This window comes from Rhea pennata, chromosome 5 (assembly GCF_028389875.1).
Source record: "Rhea pennata isolate bPtePen1 chromosome 5, bPtePen1.pri, whole genome shotgun sequence".
Taxonomy (NCBI): domain Eukaryota; kingdom Metazoa; phylum Chordata; class Aves; order Rheiformes; family Rheidae; genus Rhea; species Rhea pennata.
In genome coordinates this window covers 20,478,453-20,486,104 of record NC_084667.1, presented here as the reverse complement: position 1 = coordinate 20,486,104, position 7,652 = coordinate 20,478,453, and the positions used below count along the sequence as shown (strand labels likewise).

Here is a 7,652-nt window from a genome sequence, read left to right as displayed (position 1 = left end):
GGGCGCCGTCGCAGCTCCCTCCTGCTGCTCTAGCGGGGACCCGCGGCCTGTGCAGCAGCTGGACCCCCCTGCTGACCAGTGCATCTCTGCAGACGGAAGGGGTGAATGGCCGCTGGCCCGTGACAACCCTCTCTGGAGCAACATCTCTCTGATGTGACGCTGGCTGGGGTCACCTTTTACATGGCTCTTGCAAGAACTCTCTTTCTCCTTTTCTCCTTGCAGCCCATCTTCTACAAGCTATTTTTGTCCAGTTATCCTCACCAATTAAACATCCCTAAAAGTCCCAAGTACTAGAGGAGCTTGGAAGACTTGACACTTGAAGTATTTAAGCTGTACAGGATTGCAGGGGAACTTCCACCATCAACACGTGCCCTGTCACGGCACCAGGTCAGCTCTGGACACATCAGACTGAAGCCTCTGATGATGCTGCTCATACTTGAGCCAGCAGCAGGCCAGCCCTGCGGGTCGCTTGCCGCCTTTCCCGTCAACAGCTGAGAAGAGGATTGGTGGCCATGTTCTAGTGGACATGGGAAGATGTCCCTGCTCAGGAGAGGAGCACATGGGAGCTGTGCAGCGAGCCCGGCCTGGCTTTGGTGCTTTGGCAGGACTGTGTGGAAAAAGAAGACTCAGGCTTGCACCTCAGGGACTATTGTTTTGCACGCATGGCAGTCACGCGCCTGCCACCTAGCAGTGCCGGGTCACTAACGGAGGATATACCAGCTGGCCAGCGAGAAGCCACTTCTCCCGGTGGTGTTCCTCAAGAGATAAATGGAGTTGACGCAAAGTTTAGCTCAGCCTTCTCCAAGTACATTTTGTTTTGTGAACCTTCGTTTTGTTAGTGTTCACAGCCGAATGAAACCTGCCCCAAGGAAACAAAGCTACGCACGCAGAGCAGAGTGCCTCTCCCCCCTGCAGCGCGTGCCATCCATCACACTATGTTCTGCTGTTTCTTGCCATCAGCCAGAAGTGAACAAACTTCACCGAAAGCCATAACTCTACCTAATGTTTGCACTGCCGGCCTTCTCCCCGGTCTTCCATGTGCTCTCAGCTCTGATTTATGATCCAGAGATGGCCTGCCTCTGTAATTCCAGCAGATTCACATTTTCCATTTTACTATCTCTTGTTTGGCCAGATGTATGCTTGAGTGGGAGAGTGTCGGATTTGGCCTCCTTCTCAGCAGCTTATAAAGGACATCACACTTTTCAAAGCAAGTGTTATTTTTATTCTCTTCCTCTGCTTCTTGGTGAAACTGATGTGAAAGCAGATCTCACCACTGTGTCCTAATCATAACACATCTCATCTGGCAGCTTCCATAATATCTAATGATGCAGGAGTATCACATATAGCCTTGTTGGGGTCAGAGACGCCTGAGCGCTAAAGAGAGGTAAAGCTTCTCCTCCCTTCCGAGCCTTATTTCAGGGTTTTCTGTTGCACCGTCTCAACAAGGATCCAGGCCTTCTGCAAGCTGTGCCTCGTGTGTGCCTGGGAAAGCCTCTGCATCATGATTAATGCATTACAGGGATCTCTCCTCCTATCTCTGAGGGCCAGAGTGCATAGAAGAATTAATTAAAGATATTAACAAGTAAGTATTTCCTGACAATATTTTTTGCTAGGAAATCACTTGTTTATGTTTCTGCTATGTTAATTTTTTTTGCCCAACTTAAATACCTGCTTTTGATTAAAACTGGAAAAAATCTGTTTTTGCCTCTCCTGCAACGATGCCTGGTGGGAGGTGAAGCTCGGTGGTCTCGTGATTCCGTTCCCACAGATGGGGTGAGCTCCCCCTGCCAGATGACATCTCCCCCCCTGCACAAGCCCCGAGCTCCTGCTGCGACCAGAGGGTGATCGACCCGTCCGAAGGACTCAGCCGCTTCTTGCAGAGTGGGAGCGTGAGACACCCGAAGGACAACTCCCAGCAAGTGAGCTGTTCAAGCCAAGTTTTCCAAGACCTCTGCTTTTGTTTCTTTCACCAGCGAGATGGTCATTTTAGAGGTGAGGATTTTTTCCCCTGGTTTTCTGTCTAGCTCTGAAAGCTGCCGTTGGTTTCGGCATGTGCTGACACCGCTGGGTGTGAAGGCGGAGGGATGCACGCAGGTGTGCGCTGCTGCTGCAGATCAGAGCAGCGGCAGGGGCGGCTGGCTGAGGTAACCTTTTAAATTGCTCCTGTAAAAACTCTTCAAGCTCCTCCATCAGCCTTTGACTTTTTTTTCCTAGATACTGTTAAGGTATTTTTTAATAGCTGTAATAAGAAATGTTAGGGTTCCCTTGTCATTGGCAAAAGGAAGGGGGACATGGCCTCTCGACTGAAACTCTGTGTTTTAGCCCTCGTAGCAACCCGCTGCTGCTCAGGCCCACCAGCAGCAGAGCCCTCTGCTCTCCTGCAGTGCACATGGCTCGCTTCTGAGCCGGGGAGCTGTGTCCCCTGGCAAAGTGCTCCAGCGCAAATGTCTAACCCCGGTATGCCTCAGCCCTGCTTGCCTTTGGGGATGCTTTAACCTGCTTATAGCTCAGGAAGAGCTCTGACCTTTTTGTGTTGCTCATCTAGCATGATTAATACAGTCCCAGTCCCAGCTGCTCTCACCATGTTATAGCTCCTTGGAGATCATCCAGCCACCTGCAGATACACTCAAACACCCACACAAACAAACACCTTGTAAAACACGGGATAAAACATCCTCATGGTAACACAAACTAGTCTCACGTTATCCATATAATTTACAGATGCACATGCTAAATACAAGCCCAGCCCATCACATGGCCCCCTGCTCACAGCACAGCCGCGCTCCAGTGCACCGTGTTCCTGCACAGCTCTGGTTACCCCGGCACTGTGCGTGTACGCCGAAGGCGAAACGTGTCCTCGCGGCGCAGGGTTTGCCTTTCAAAGAACATGACTTCGCTGCGTGAGCAGTCAGACGCTAGCTGGACAAGCAGTGCCGCCAGGGAAGAGCCGAAGCCTCCGAGCTCCCTCCATCCCGGACCCAGAGCGCGGGAGCCGGGTTCGCTGCAGGGTGGCTCTGCAGCTGGAGCTGAATCAGCTGGCGCGCACCGCGGCGAGCGCAGCCAGCCCAGCAGAAAGGCTCCTTGCAGTCGGGAGCTCCCGTGGCCAGACCAAACTGCAGAGAAAACTGTTGCATCAATATTTACCCGAACCACATGCTTGCTTCAACATGCCATCTAGAAACGTGTTAACTTACCATGTACTTCTGTGCACGGATTTCCCTATGTTTCTGTAGATAAATCTGTAAGAACATGTATGCTCTATGCAGCATACACAAAGCTATATGCAAACTTAGACTTGCCTCACACACACCAATGTGCCTGCACATACCTTGTTTGAGAAACTCTCTGCATGCAGAAAGCCACAGTTTCTGGCACTAGCTGAAGCTGAGGAACGGGCAAGGCTCTTAGGGTTGGCTACTTGTGATGCAGGGAAGCCAGACCTCATGCAGAAATGTCACCAGGATTTTAGAGGTGGGACTTTAACGAGCTCAAATAGCTAATAAGCCTGTGGAAAACAGCCTCAGGCTTCTCAGCATCTAAATGCTCTGTCCACATCTACCTATTGCATGAGAAGTAGCACTTGGCTCTGCAGGGATATTAGCTGGCCAGCAGTGGGAGCAGCCTTAACTGACAAACATCAAGAAGGGAAAAAAATGACTGCCATTAAGGGCAGTGGCACAGAGAGGCGCTTCTGGCAAGTCAAAAACAGCCCTTGGCTTGCTGAGAAGAGGCCTATGAATAAACACACAAAGCAAGTGTTTGTTGCCTTAAAAACTGAAAGCCGCAAGAAAAGCACAAACAGCCCTCAAATTACAACTGCTTGTTTTGATGGCAAAATGGTACTTCTTGGAATGAGCTCACTGTGTTTCAGCCTGCAGTTTCAGGAGGGCTCGTTTTAAGGCTTTGACTTAATATTCTCTGAAGGGTTGGGAAAGAGGAAGTTTCCGGGGCTCTTTTCTTTCCCAAGAGGTTGGAGCGACCATGTCACGAGCTGTTGCACAGGAGCAAGGTTCACCAAGGCCTGAGTGAGCTGGAGCCCTCCCAGGCTGGTTTTTATAGCACTGAGGCCCAAAGAGTTGTGGGCAGGAGGCTGTGACATCTTCTCGCTTGCAGAGCTGCTGTGATAATGCTTTCATGAGCCAAGGTTTCGCTCCAGCATCTCATGCTTCGTGTAAGTGCTGGAGCAGTGAGATGACAAGCGTTTCCAGGGCCAAGCTGAGCGCAGCTGGGCTGTTAGAAACCCTTCCAGTTCTTGGAGGGAAGCTTAAGATGCGGGAGGAAAAAAAGGGGGGCTTTGGGCTTTCGAGCTGGAAGGTAAAAAGCAGGAACCTCAGACACGTTGTTCTTAGCAAAATGACCCTTTACTGCTTTGATCCTCTCCCTAGGAGCAAAATCATAACAAAATTATCTTGTACTGTTTTGGGGAACTGACTGTTGGTGCTCAAATGTTTTACGTTGAGAGGGCCAGGTGAGGAAGCTGCTTTTTGTTTCCAAGAAGCTTGAGTGTTTTGGGAAGGATTCTTGCTGGAGAGCACCTGAAGGTATTTAGGCTTTTCCCTTTCTTTCCTCCATCAGAAAGGCTAAGGGAGACACAAAGCATGATACGAAATCAGTGCAAAGCTTGGGCTAGTGTTACAAAGCCTTGGTTGGAGCTGGGATCTCGACTGACCCTTGGTAGCCAGCAGTGCCGAGCCTGTGAAGGGCTGTGGTAGCTGGTGCTGTGCAGGCCCTGGATCCTGGGAAAGCTCACAGGGGACATATTGCAAAAAGGTGATGCCTGACAGCATCAGACTGCAGAAGAATTAGGACCAGTGAGATTGGGATCTAGGAGTCTTTGTTGTGAGCATGGGCAGCATGGTAATAAATAAGAAAATATCCTCCGTTATCTGTTTCATCCTCACTTGTCCTGGTGAGCCTGTCTCAAGCATCCCGTTGCGCCATGTCCCTGTGCCTCCCCGGGCACAGCCCTGCCGTGGGGCTGTGTCTGGTCTGAGGTCTGGTCTGAGCTTCTTCTGCAATCAGGTGATGAGAGGATGGCAACTCCCTCCCACTCCCCCCCAAAAAAAGATAAATGGTGCCTGTTACCCCTTTCTGTGCGCCCCTGAGACCCGGCTTTGCTCCTTAACGGTGAGCAGTGCTCCCTCCATGCACTGCTCCCCCAAGACTGTGAAGCCCCGTGGTGCCTTGCAGAGCTGCTTCCAGCAGGAGGGCATCCAAAAAGGCTTTTAGACAGGGGATTCATACTTATTGATTGGTGCAAAGAACAAAATGCTCCTTGCGCGGCGAGAACTCACATATCTTGGCAACTCTAGCAATAGACCCAAATATTAGCTTGTAAGGTACAAAGTGGGGCCAGGGGACTGTATAGGAAACCAAATGCTTTTGCCTGCCCTGAGCAAGCAGCTGGGGCGGTGCGCCTGCCTCCCCTGCTCTCGGGAGGGATCAGCAGCGACGACTTTGGGATGAGGCGAGGGAGGGCATTAATGCCTTTTCCCTTGCTTCTGCCTGAGGCGCTGCAGTGGGTTTTCTATGAGCGAGAAGCGCAGTTGTCCTCTCCGCCTGCCAGGACGTGCTCGCTTCTCCAAAAGCCTGGTGCCCACTGGGCAGCTCGTTCAGGGCAGAGCCAAGTGCTGGAGTTGGGCGGTGGGCACCGACCTAGGCCTATGCCCGCTCCCCCTGAGCCGTCCCCATGGCCCACGCGAGCGCCAGGGCTGCCTCCGCTAGCCGCTGCCTATAGGGACTATCCCCGCCGCATGGGTGGAGATACTGGTTTTATTTATACCCTTGTATCAATTTTATTTATGTAAGTATTTTTATGCATTCTCATTTTTGCTTTATTTTTTATTTTGTTATTTGTTTTACGCTCACACCCTCCCTTACCATGGGGTATAGAGTTAGTCGTGTGAATGCAGGATGCTGAGCGTGTTGTGCTGCAGTGCTCAGAGGGCAAAGCTAAGACTGAACATTAACTTCAAAGTCAGCGCTGCCTGGTCTTGAAGGCCCGAACCCAGAAAGGGACCTTTTATGTCTTTAGATGTCCGTACCTAACATTCAAGGGTTCCAGTCAGCTCCTGCCTGAGCCTATAGATGCTCTGCCGCTATCTGTGGCAACCCAGTTTCTGGCTGTCTGCCCAAACCCACGGAAGAGCTGGCGCTGGCTCAGTTCCCGAGGAACGGGCTGATCTCCCAACTATCTTCAGAGCAAGCCTCCTAAAATGGGCTTCAGAAAAGGGACAGCAAACAGTGGAATCTCTGAGCGCTATTTTGTCCACCAGTCGGGCAGAGAGAGCATTAACCATTGGAGGGCCGGAGAAGGCCCTGCCTGCCCGCGGGTGCCTGTTTGGTGACCCTAGGCAGGGTCTCTGGCTTGCTGGTCCTCCGGGGCTGCACTCTGCCTGGAGGCTGCCACCTAAGCCCTTCTCCCCGACAGCTCCTACTAGCCAGTTTAGGGGACTTGCAGCTTACTTTGCCGCAACCTTACAAACCTACTTCAGGCCAGTGCCTCTCCATGGGAGCCGGGTGCTGCGGTATGAGCAGCGCGTTGTGAATGTAGCCTTGCTTGCTAGCTGCAGCCACAGCAAGCAGCCCCCGGGGAGCCTGCGATGAGGCAGCACAGCACACATTTATTTATGCTAGTGTGGGCCATCAGGGCTGCTCAGAGCATCCCAGCAGAGAGGAGACGGCTGTAAAAGCAAGTGCCAAACCTTGGAGCATCTCAGGAGGTGCTTGTGGCACCTGGCTGAGAAGGTTTGGCCTCAGCCGGTGAGGTCTGTGGTGTGCACCTCACAGTCAGTGTGATTTTGGGGAAAGATACAGGTCTTTGAGATGTAAAATCCTGTTGATTTTAAAAGCAACTCTTCTGATGTCACTAATAGTATGGCACATGGAGGGCCCACAAGATCAGATGCCTGGTTCACTTTTAAACAGGGAGCTTTGAGGAAACCTACCCCATGGTTCAACTGTGACTACAGGTTGTGGAAAACATGAATAACGTGCAAAAACATGTTTTGAGACTGAACAAAAAATGCAGTTTAGTTTCTTTTCCTTGTCTCCGGATTCAGCCTGAATCCTGCTGGCTGCCACTGGGTCAATAGTCTCCAGCACTTCTCTGTAATCAGGACGACTGGAAGTGTATTTTCTTTTCTGCATGGAAACAGACTTTTGTGCAAAACCAAAGACTGAGATTTAAAAGTGGTGCTAAATATGAGTTGAGATATTACGATAAAATCCCAAGCAACAGGGAGCTGGATGAAGCCACAGGCTGGAGTGTGAGTGTTTTGAGGCAGTGGGGGAAAGGAAAGGGTTTCCTCCTGCAACACCCAGCTGTTAGCTATAAACCAGAAATCTTGCCCTTGGAGCCTGCTCTCCTGTTGCAAGGCGGATACTTTCCACATTTTTGCTGCAGAGCACCATGCCTTTTTTCCCCTCTGTGTCTGCTCTCGCTGGATCCCCCGAGGACATTATGCAAGTAAGTCCTGTGTCAAAGGAGACCTCCAGCCGCAGCTGTGAGCTATCGCCGGTCCCCCCATATTGTGGATTTTTTTCCCTCGTGCACCGTAACATGGCCTTGCCTGATGTACTCACTGCCCTTCGGGAACAGTTGTTTTGGGAAACCCTGGCAGCTGCATTGGGGAAATTTGCTCTTTCAGCTT

The 7,652-nt window shown here is 51.3% G+C and overlaps 1 protein-coding gene across 1 annotated transcript in view; it reads left to right on the top strand.

Annotated features, from left to right (window-relative positions):
• The first annotated feature begins 1,783 nt into the window (after nucleotides 1–1,783).
• Nucleotides 1,784–7,652, top strand: part of LOC134141365 (1-aminocyclopropane-1-carboxylate synthase-like protein 1) — a 66,504-nt gene continuing 60,635 nt past the window's right edge. Inside the window, exon 1 of the mRNA XM_062577563.1 lies at nucleotides 1,784–1,992. The gene's annotated coding sequence lies outside the window, so the exon portion shown is untranslated. The remainder of the gene's footprint in view (nucleotides 1,993–7,652) is intronic.